The sequence below is a fragment of the Sinocyclocheilus grahami genome, unplaced genomic scaffold (genome assembly GCF_001515645.1).
Source record: "Sinocyclocheilus grahami isolate Dianchi unplaced genomic scaffold, SAMN03320097.WGS_v1.1 scaffold276.1, whole genome shotgun sequence".
Classification (NCBI taxonomy): Eukaryota; Metazoa; Chordata; class Actinopteri; order Cypriniformes; family Cyprinidae; genus Sinocyclocheilus; species Sinocyclocheilus grahami.
Genome location: NW_015505455.1, coordinates 22,937 through 31,543, shown reverse-complemented (window position 1 = coordinate 31,543; position 8,607 = coordinate 22,937). Strand labels below are relative to the sequence as shown.

Genomic DNA, 8,607 nt, shown 5'->3' with positions numbered 1-8,607 from the left:
GGAATAGCTGCCCACTGGCCCATTTTACTCAGCCAATCAACAGAAAGCTTCTGGGTAACACTTTACAATAAGGTGCATTAGACATCATGAACAATAGTTTTTAAAACATTTAACAGGTTTCATTAGTGTTAAAATGTATTAGTAGGCTATAAATCTAAATATATAATAAATAATATTTAATAAAATCTATCTATCTATCTATCTATCTATCTATCTATCTATCTATCTATCTATCTATCTATCTATCTATCTTCACAGGATGGACGGATTGAGTTCTCAGAGTTTATTCAGGCCCTGTCTGTGACCTCACGTGGGACCTTGGATGAAAAGCTCCGCTGTAAGCAAGTTTTTGATTAATAAAAGCCCATTCAAGTGAGAATCAGTTAAAGACAGATGCAGTGAAGTACCTTCATGGGGTGCTTCATAGAACAGGAAGCCTTGTTAAAAAACTAAATCCCAGTAATGAATTTAATACATTCATTTATTATCTATATAAAACATACACTGGCCTCCAAATAGATTTGGACACTTAAGTCACATTTAAAAATAAATGTATTTCATAGCATCGAATAAAATAAACCAAGTGGCATCTCTAAAGGATGCTGGAGGTTTTTTTTTGTTTGTTTGTTTTTTTATCAGAAATTTTTAGCATATATTGTATATTATATCCTAATGCGTATGTATTGGAAATTCTGTCTTTTTTGGCTTTTAATCAACTGTCCCGTTGGGATGTTCAAGCAGGTATCCTGTCAAAGTAACCACATGATCCACTAACATTTAACGTTTACAAATAGTTTTTGTCTTAAGAATAAATCTATTGTAATTAAACAGCTATAGGTTTTGTATTGTGAAATGTTTAGGTTGTAAAGTATATTTTATTTCTTCCAAATTTGGTCACTTGGTTGGATATTTTCTTATCGAATACCAAGAAATTCATACATTTTTGAGTGAGGCTTAAGTGTCTGAATACTTTTGGGCCAACTGTGTTTTGTAAAATTGATTAAATGTGAAAATACCTCAATGTATTACAACCAAAGCAATTTTCTTGCTGATATTAAACAGACTACATATTCGGGTCGGGTAACGCCTCTTTCACTGTTGACTCTTCACCCCAGACACTGACCTGTGTTTGCACTCTGCTGTGTGAGTCGTGGGATTGTCTCTTTGTTGTAGATGAGTGGATAAAGTAGGGCTGTGTGGGTGGGACGAACTGGAGTCCTGGCATGAAGAGAAATCCATAGATGGCGAGATGAAAGAGTCACTCGTCTTTGCTGCTGTATTTACTGTGCAATGATTTGGCTCATACAAAGCATGCCTTTATCACCCAATCCTGTGTCTATCATTCATTTCAGTGCTTATAAGCTTTCATGTCAGCACGCTAACATTACTTTTTAATTCATAATCAAAAGAAATTAAACTCAGTCCAACAATGGTGTTTTTTTTTTTTTGATGTTTTTTCTGTGTTGAATGTAATTTGTTTTGACAGATTAAAAAAACATTAGTGGACACAAATTCCACATTTTTTATTTTGAAAATTATTATATAGATAATTATATATATTATATTTTACCCACCTTTTTTTCCTGTAAGAGCAGGTGCGGCCATTTGTAAATTTAATTTGTTTGACTTCCGGTGTCATCCACGTCCAGCTATTTTTAGCTGTATAAAACAGCTCATTTTACTGCTTGATATTGTAAACTGGTATTTCTTACCATATTATTTTAATGTATTATCTTAATTATGAACACACTGGTTTGCAGCCCAAACAGTTTGACCATTTACTACACTTTGTTTACACCATTTCCCTACAGTGGCTAATGAATTGAAAGTCTCACACATTCACAGAAAACCGTGTTGAAAAATAAGATATCCAGACTCAAGACTTCTGATGAAAAAAAATGTTAATGTAACAATTACATTTTTATTGCTAAAACAATTCAAACTAAAATTAATTTGTTATGTGCTTTGCTGTATTTTTTGATATTCATATTTATCTTTATTTTATTTTTATTTCAGTTTTTATTTTTATTAATTTGTTCATTTTAACTTTAGTTAATAAAATTTTAAGTAAACGTTAAGTACATTTTAGGTTTTTTTTTATTTTATTTTAGTTAACTAAACTTAAACTTTACTTAAACTTTAAGTAGCTTAAACTTATTTTATTTCAGTTAGTTGCCAAGGCAACATTTCTAATTTTTTTGTCTAATATTTGACTTCAGCTTTATTTTAATTCCCAAAAACATTTTTTAATAGTTTTAATTTTAGTTTTAGTTAATAACAACACAGTCTGTATTGCTTCTTAAATGGGTGATTTTGACCTGTCTTGACTTTCTCGGCTGTATCTAGCAATTAGAATCATACAACAGTATCTATTACATTTTTCTGAAAGTTAAGCACCTCTTTGCACTGACCATTTGTTGAAAAAGAAACCATACTTTTTTTTTCAGGCCCTATTTTGTACCCTGTTTACAGAAAGCACCATAACATTTTTGCACACACTCACCATGACTTCTTGTTACACGCTTTAGGGGCCTTCAAGCTTTATGATCTTGATAACGATGGCTACATCACACGTGATGAAATGCTCAATATCGTAGATGCCATCTATCAGATGGTGGTAAGTCACTGTTCATTTCAGCTGTAATTACATTTGGAACATATGGCATTTGTTTAATGAGCAAAATCTCTCAGATGTCTTTAACATCTTTAACGTGTGTTCAAGGGAAACACAGTGGACCTTCCAGAAGAAGAAAACACGCCGGAGAAGAGAGTGGATCGTATTTTTGCCATGATGGATAAGGTACGGGTATGTCCTTTCTTCTCGACCCCAATCACACTGAACCAGTTAATAATCCAAGCCAAAACTGAGTGTTATTATGCAGCGGGCTGTTTATTTTATTTAATTTGTGGAAATCACTTAAGCAGACTAACTGCTTAAAGGAATAGTTTACAAAAAAATGAAAATGTTGTCATCACTTACTACAATTCCAAACCTGTATGACATTCATGCTTCTGTGGAACATAAAAGAAGATATTTTAAACAATGTTTCAGTTCCAGTTTTTTCTTTGACTTCCATTTTATGGACAAAAATACAATGGAAGTCAATGGGAACCGAATCTGTTTGGTTATCAACATTCTTCAAAATATTTTCTTGGTTCTGCAGAAGAAAGAAATGCATACAGGTTTGTAATGACATGAGGTTGAGTAAATGATAACAGAATTTTCATTTGTGGGTGGACTATTCCTTAAAGACTAAGGATTTTTCATGCTGTCCAAACTCAACAGTAATGATTAGCAAGCAACCATCACTAAACCCGTCAAGAAAAATCACTCATTTATAGCTCAAGCCCCGAAAGACAAGATCAGGACTTGTTTGGGAATGTTCATAGAGATGGTATGCTTTGCAATACTGTAGCAATCTCAGCTCAGATCTGCATTATATGAGGAACCAGTAGGGTTATTTTAAGGACTCAAACTTGCTTCTTCAAACAAGTACTACACTGAGCCACATAAGGTGAAAGAAGCATTTGCATTGCCTACTCTGTTGAGTAATTCTGTTTTCATTAACGAGCCCAAAAGAATGCATGTCACACATCTGTTCATCAATTTGCACTGGCTACCAGTAGCTGCTGGCATAAAATTCAAGGCATTAATGTTTGCCTACAAAACCACCACTAGCTCTGCACCCCTTTACCTAAATTCATTACTTCAGAGTTATGTGCCGTCTAGAAGCTTGCGTTCTGCTAGTGAATGTCGCTTTGTTGTGCCATCTCAAAGAGGCACAAAATCACTTTCACAGACTTTTAAATTAAATGTTCCCTCCTGGTGGAATGACCTGCCCAAATCAATCCCAGCAGCAGAGTCCTTAGCCATCTTCAAGAATCGGCTAAAAACACATCTCTTCCATCTTTATTTGACCCTCTAACTCTAGCACTCTCTATTGTAATTCTATTCATTTAAAAACATTTTAAAAACATGCCCCTTTTAGACTTGCACTCTATTTATTTACTAACAGCTTGTTTTCTTAAAAAAAAAAAAACTAACACTTGCTTCTCTAATCTTTTTATATTCTATCTATTTGTTTTCTTTTTGTTTATTATACAATTAACAAAAGCAAAAAAGGGCCTTTAACACTAGCTTGCTCTATTCTTTTTCTATTCTATCTGTTTTATTTTTATTTATTATATGATTTGAAAAAAATGTGCTATGTGCACTGCATTAAGCTTACTGAGACTTGTTATAGCACTTGCATATCATTGCTCTTTTGTTGATTTTGATTGCTTCCATTGTCCTCATTTGTTAGTTGCTTTGGATAAAAGCATCTGCTAAATGACTAAATGTAAATGTTGAGATTTTTTCTTCAATGGATCAGCCTGTTAGCACTTGCCCCCTGCTGGGCATGTGAAGCGTCTTTAAAGTGGGAGAGTGTTTTCCTCATGCATAATTGAAAATCCTCATGGCTGCTTTTTTTTTAGTATCCTCTAGTTTGTAAACTGATATAAGCTTAAAGTCTGTTCCACATTCGTTGAAAGTGTCATGCATTCGCGTATAACCACAAACAAACTTAAAATAACACATGTAGTTGTTTTTATTCAGCATTTCAGACAGTTGTGATTCTAAACAATGGTTGTTTGTTTACCCAGAATACTGATGGGAAGCTGACCCTGCAGGAGTTCCAGGAGGGATCAAAGGCAGATCCCTCTATTGTACAAGCTCTGTCACTCTACGATGGCCTTGTATAGTAGCAGTCTCTTGTCTTAAAGATACAGGTATGTTGTGCTGAATAGAAGTGCATCCTGCATTCAGGTTATATGTCAGTTTCATGACATCCTGTCTACATCCAATGTTATTCATGTTATAATTGAATTTAGTGTACTTTTATATTCATAATCATTGGCATACACTGATAACAGCGTAAAGATAGGTCCTACACTCCTTAGTGTAGCAGAAAACAGGGCATTTGATGTTAGTTAGTTATTTTAGGAGTGCCAAGAAAAGGATATAGAAAGAGAAATACAACGAAATGGGTGATTATTTAGATGTAGGATGTCCATTTTAAGCTTTAGAGTTTTATAGCCTTTACTGTGTGACAGATAACTTAAATTAAGCCAGTAATTGGTGGAATGACACTATTATTGTTATTTCTGTGTTTCTGGCATTAAAATCACATCAAGGTCAGCTGTGTATCCATTTGCTGGCCTTATCTTACCTCGTGGAAGTCATATAGCCACCTTGCGTACTTAAAAGCCTACAACAGCATTGAGCTAGAGGTGTACATCTTTCAGAATTGAATTGAAAAAGCCTTGTACATAATTCAGTTTCTGATTTTAAACTTGAATTGAGGTAACAAAAGGTATGCACTATGCACAATTATAATTGAAATTTAAGGAATTACAATTCAAATGAAAGAAGAATGAAATAAAAATAAATTATTTTCCATAATACTGACAACATAGAATTTTCAAATGATTTTATATTAATAATTAAAGTTTGAAATGGCAATTTTTGTCAAAATCTTTTTCTTACTTTTTTCAAGAATGCCATAATTTACATATAAATGTAAACATATACACTTGAGTATTAACATCATTATTTAATTACATTATTTTATATTTATTAGGACTGATTGGACCTTTATAATGAATAGATTAGAAAAACAATACAGTGCGTATTTTGTGGTGCTTTATGGCAAAATTAAAATTTATAAGAGGAATATACAAATAAGTTGAGGAAAAAGTGTATTCTGCATTTCAGGGGATGAATGGAAATAAATAGTCAATGATCTAATTATTTATATGTTGTTGCACAACTTGTGTTGAACTAATGAAATTCAAACAATTGAATGTGTTTAGTTTCTAAGAACTACAGTTCAGTAAATTCCTCTTCCTGTCATCCTGTTGTTCAATGTGAGCAATTTAATTTAAACTCCAACTCATGAATTGAAAGTGAGGTGTTTCTTAAATAAAATGACCCATTTCTCACTGTGAGCATTTTCTAATGGTTGTTGTACAGGTACGGCAAAGGATCCAGTGCGGTGCCATCCCACAATGCAATTCAAGGAGATGAGTCTTCGTCGTTTGACCTCTCATTCTGGACACTTAAGACTGAGAAGTCTAACCACAAGCAAATCACATTTCAGCATACAACAATGCCAGAAAAGAAGAACCTGTCATCCTGAAACTGTGTGTGCGTGTGTGTGCGTGTGTATGCGTTTTTGTGACAAATGAGGACATCAATTTGTATAATGACAAAGGTATGACATAGGTATTATAAGGAGAAGGTGACTTTTCAGGACATTACCCCATGTCCCCACTTTTCAAAACATTTATAAATCACACAGAATGGAGTGTATTGAAAATCTGAAATAGCACAAAGTCTCCTGTGAGGGGTAGGTTTAGGGGTAGGGTTGGTGTAGGGCAATAGAATATGCGGTCTGTACAGTTTAAAAACCATTACGCCTATGGGATGTCCCCACTTTTCACAAATGTAAACATGTGTGTGTGTGTGTTTATGTGTGTGAATGCTATAATTCAGGATCCCATGGAATTCTCACAAGTGCTTGTTTGCTGCCGAACAAACGCACTGGAGATTATAAGGATGGCACTGATTGTTAAAGTAAAGCATGCTGACAAACCTAAATTATAGATGTAAATATGTGTAAACATTTCATATTTTTTATTCATACTTCGCTGGGATATTGTGGATGTGCTCTTCATATATAATTTAAGAGACTGCTGATATTTTATTTATTTCTTGTTTACCTTGAAGTGTATGGAATGCAGCTGTTACAAGCCTCAACGTTTCTAAAAGTCTCTTGGAATGAAAGACTTTAATCCTGTTTTGCTTTTTCTTTGGAACTATGAATGTGAAAGGAGATTCATTTATTATATTTGCGATACACAGCTTCCATTGTGAAGAGTGCGCTGCCCATTCGTTGCTGGCAAAACTCATTGCGAAGTCCTCAAGCTACTTCCTAAACAAGGCACTGTAACCAAGCAACATGCTACACTGTTATTCCTGAACAGTTGCAACTCAAAACTGATGTTAGTACCTCTGTAATGGAGAAACAAACAGTCCACCATCTGCTAATTTATACTACACCTCTGCCTTTGTCTTTTGCTGTGTCGTTTTCCTGTCAAACAAAAGCCTTAGACTTGAACTATGACATTCTCCTCTCAAAGCAAGTAATTGGGTATGTGCCGGGCGGGTTTGAGTGGGTCTCATGCTTTATCAGTCGTTCTCTGGCTGATTATTAAATTTGAGTCACTGCATAATTGCCTCTAATGTTATTTGCCGTCGGTAAGTAAGATGGAGGTTTTAATATCTGATGTGTCCCCTCTTGATATTTCAACAATGGCTGCTTCCATTTTCATCACTCTGTGGTATGTGTAGAATTGCTGTACTCATAATAGTGTTCATCAGCTCATCAGTGTTCCATAGGCGCACAGACCTTGTATTCCATTAGCACAATGGATTCACTGGCACACTTTCAAAAGAATTTGCTGTGGTCACTGAATCCCTGAAGTAATCAAGTTTGTCACCCAAAAGGAGCATAAATCAAACACAATATAAAACACATGAAATAGAGGTCTCAGTCTCCCTGTGTGCCATTTTCAGAGAATCTGAAGAGCATTGTTATTAAGATTTTTTAAAGATATATTTTTATTCAGCTAGGGTGCATTAAATTGATAAAAAGTAACTGTAATGGCATTTATGTTTTCTTTTTCAAATACATTCTGTTCTATAATAAACTTTCTATTCATCAAAGAATCCGGAACGAAAATGCACCACAGTTTCCACAAAAATATTAATCAGCACAACTGTGTTCAACGCTGATAATAATAAGAAATGTTTTTTTTTTGCGCACCAAATCAGAATGATTTCTGCAGGATCGTGTGACATTGAAAATTCAGCTTTGCCATCCCAAATATATTCAAATGGACAATTATTTTAAATTAGCAGTAGCAATATTTGACTATATTACTTTTTCTTACTACTGTATTTTTCATCAAATAAATGCCGCCTTGGTGAGCAAGAAATGTTTGTATATATAATGTATTTAAAATGTATTTAATGTAAACTTTATTAATAAAACATTTTCTTAAAATGTTTAAATATGAAATTTTGTATATGAAATGTAAACCATTGTTATAAAATTGAATCTATTTAAATGTTAAAATGTAATATTATTACTGATTAATGTTGCTTTTAAGAAATCGTAAGAGAAATAAATAGGGAAAAATAAAATCTGCATATTTATGTAAAAATATAATCAGTCATCTCTCACACAGTGTAAATGGATCTTACATATAAAAAAATATAGCAGCCTTTTTAGAAAAAAATTGAGGTCCTTGTCTCAAGGCTCCAGTAGAGGCAACATAACATATTGTTATTGGCATGTAACTTGCTATTATGGTCACATGATAGAAGGTCTGCTAAAGCCATCTTGTTTCAGAGCAAAAAGGGGCTGGGGGATATGCATGAGAAATGCCTGATTCCTGGCAACCTGAGAAGCCGCTTCAGAGGATTCGGACAGGATGTACATTCCAATGGTGCATTCAAGTCATGTCGGAAAGATTGTATTTACAAGTTGAATGCACATGAAC

The 8,607-nt window shown here is 33.9% G+C and overlaps 1 long non-coding RNA gene across 1 annotated transcript; it reads left to right on the top strand.

Moving 5' to 3' along the window:
• Positions 1-261: 261 nt before the first annotated feature.
• LOC107600041 (uncharacterized) lies at positions 262-6,100 on the top strand. The gene is made up of 5 exons (XR_001610724.1): positions 262-337; positions 2,529-2,617; positions 2,723-2,800; positions 4,645-4,770; positions 6,014-6,100. It is a non-coding gene; the product is annotated as an uncharacterized lncRNA (long non-coding RNA).
• The last annotated feature ends 2,507 nt before the right edge of the window (positions 6,101-8,607 follow it).